This window comes from Haemaphysalis longicornis, unplaced genomic scaffold, assembly GCF_048455015.1.
Source record: "Haemaphysalis longicornis isolate Haplotype H1 unplaced genomic scaffold, Haemaphysalis longicornis Haplotype H1 scaffold_5, whole genome shotgun sequence".
NCBI lineage: Eukaryota > Metazoa > Arthropoda > Arachnida > Ixodida > Ixodidae > Haemaphysalis > Haemaphysalis longicornis.
Window position 1 is genome coordinate 71,630,914 of NW_027526385.1, and position 3,282 is coordinate 71,634,195.

Consider the following 3,282-nt stretch of genomic DNA (forward strand, 5'->3'; position numbering starts at 1 on the left):
GTTTGCGCCGCGTATTGGTCAGTAAGCACACGCAGTTTCTCCATATCCGCGAGACGTTCGCGGCGTTCCTGCTGGATGTCGGCTCGGATGAATTTGAGAACTTGCATGAATTCTTGCGCTTCAGAAGGTGGTTGGGAGGTGGGGGTGCGTTTGCGACTAATGCTACGGCTGCGCCGAGAAGAGGCTGCAGTAGCCGAACGATCCCGAAGGGCCTATTTTTTTGGAGGATCTGCTGTTGCAATGGGCACCGCTGGCGTCCCCTGCCGCGCGGCGGCAAGTTCAACTTTGAGCTGTCGGTTTTCCTCGCGCAACTGTTTCAGCTCTGGGTCGTCGAGCTGTCATAAAATATCTTGATTGACAAGTCCGTTTGTGCTGGACGGCGTCGAGCCTTCCATAGCTGGGCAAGAAAGTGGCGCTGCCTCATCTGTGGGGGGGCTGGTGCGTCCAACAACGCGGTCCGCCCACGTAATACCTTCCTGGATACGCGAAGTAGTCCGCGGAGGTGTAGCTATTCGACTGGGACATTTTGAGTCGCCAGCCAGGTGGCCATCCCTCTTGCATGCGGCGCAAAAGAGCGTGCGCTCGCAAGGCAGCGTCTCGTCGTGTGTACGGCCACATTTTTTAGATGCGACGCATCTCTTTGACTCGCCTTGTCCCTCCATCCATCCGTAGTCCGCACGCCTCTCCCCCATTCTCCTCGCCACGCCAGCTGCGCGGTAGCGCCGCTCTCACCGCAGCGCCATCTTGCGTTAGCGCTCGCTCCCCTCGCCATGCCAGCTGTGCGTCAGCGCGCGTTAGCGCTCGGTTAACACATGCGCATGCGCTACTCTCTCTCATTCCCCTCACCGTTAACGCGCGGTACATATAAACGCGATAACTGCGCCGCTCCGCTCAGTCGCTCCACCGCCGCCGCTCCGATGACATCCGATGACCACCGATGATTTCAATGGAGACTAACAGGTCTGCTATAGCGCGATGGACGGCGCAACCGTAACAAGTACCGCCCTGATGCGTCGCATCACCCCATGGTTTCCCCCCGTGGAAAGATGTGGTCAATTTTTTACAGACAGGTTTTCGTGGGCAGTATTTAGACATATGGCCAACCGTGTGGCAGCTAAAGCACATCATCTGCTTGAGTGGATAGGGAGCCACTTTGACGATTGCCATGTAGTACTTCACGACTCGTGGTGGTGCGGGGGAGCCAAAAGTCAAAACGGCCCGATTAGTTTTGCCAATGCGCTGAACTGCTAGTACATCTGCTTGCTCGCAGCGTATTCATTGCAGTCTGTTTTCGTTGGTGTCGTTCGACTCGACCGTTATGACACCACGTAATGTGTTAGTGCGATTTGGTAGGGGTTTGAGCTCAGTGGGTACAGTAACCTGACGGCCTGCGTGTTGAAACTGAACACAGTTAGCTGACAATAAACGTGCAGCAGAGTAACAGAGTGGATCCCTAGAGAAGGCAAGCGTTGCAGGGGGCGGCAGAAAGTTAGATGGGCAGATGAGATAAAGAAGTTTGCGGGGATAAATTGGTCACTGTTGGCACAGGACCGAGGCAATTGGAGAATAATGGGAGAGGCCTTTGCCCTGCAGTGGGCGTAGATAGGCTGGTGATGATGATGATGATGAAACGTGCACCAAGTTCCTTATCGTAAATAGTGATCTGGATGGAGTTTCCAGCGAGGTCATACCGATGCGTGGAAAGTGCTGAGCCCAACCACAAGAGAGATATCCGGCGCAGAATAGGTATGGGTACGGGAGCACTAGGCAAGCACACCCAAATAATGAAAAGTAAGCTTCCTCTGTCACAGACACACAAAAAACTACAACCAGTGCATACTGCCGGGGATGACATACGGAGCTGAAACTTGGCGCCTTACTAAACAACTGGAAAGCAGACTTAAGTAGCCTCAACGGGCCATGGAACGAATAATTTTCGGTATAACATTTGGGGAGAAGAAACGGGGTATACCTGAATCAGAGAACAAACCATATTAGAAGATATCATTGTTCAAATAAAAAAGAAGAAATGTACTTGGGCTGAGACGAACCGACAACCGGTGTACAGATAGGGCAACAGAATGGATACCAAGAGATGGGTGTAGAAGGAGAAGGCAAATAACGCGATGGAGGGATGAAATAAACAAATTCAGGGGTAAACTGTGGACTCGGGCAGCGCGGGACCGGGGTCAATGGGAGAGAAAGATAAAACTCACAAAGCGCGCAGAAATAGTATAAGTAAAGAGTCGGATACACAGCAAGTACTATAACAAAGAACGATTTTGCAGCAAAATCATGTAACTGTACTCTGATGAAGGCAAGCCCGTTGCCGCTACGTAATTAAAGGTTCTTTGTTATTGTTCTTGCTGTGTATCCGACTCTTTACTTATACTATATATATATATATATATATATATATATATATATATATATATATATATATATATATATATATATATATATATATATATATATATATATATATATCAAGACTAATTTCGGCGCACGTTAAAGATCCCCAGGCGGTCAAAATTAATCCGGAGCCCTCCACTACGGCGCGCCTCATCGCCTGCGTTGCGTCGGCGCGTTAAACCCTACAATCAAAAACTATATATCAAGACTAGAAAAGGCAGCTGTCAAGGTTGCACCACGACGGGGAAACGTACCTTGCATGGGCTGCAAGTTAAGACAGTGCGGAAGACTAGACAATCGCGATTGTGTAGTCTTCCGCACTGTCTGAACTTGCAGCCCATGCCTGGTACGTTGCACCGTCTTGGTGCAACCTTTACAGCTGCCTCTGTTAATACGACCCCTTGACTAGACTTCCGCATTGTCTTAACTTGCAGCCCGTGCCAGGCACGTTGCCCCATCGTGGTGCAACCCTAACAGCTGCCTTGTTAATACGACCCCTTTCTCTCTCCGATGGGAGCCGCGTTGTGGCGGCATTTGTGAGACGAGGGGGACGTGGGTGGGGGGTAGGGAGTGGGGGGGGGGGGGGGGGTTCGTTCCGCGTGGCAACGGCCCCTCCGGCGGTGGTGAGGTAATAAATCCTCCTCCGACTGTGGTTCTTTACGAGGCATAAATCAGTTTCTACGCAAACTATCCGGACCATTTCACTCAGACGCCCCCGTACGAGCCTCCGCGCAGTGGTGCCTGCCCGGCCATTTTTCCGTCTTTTTGCAAGTCTGTTTCGTTTCCCTATAAGCTTCCTTCAGCCACCTGCTGGCCACGTGGCACTTGTCTCTGTCTAACAACTGCCTCGAAGCGCAATTAAAAATGCTA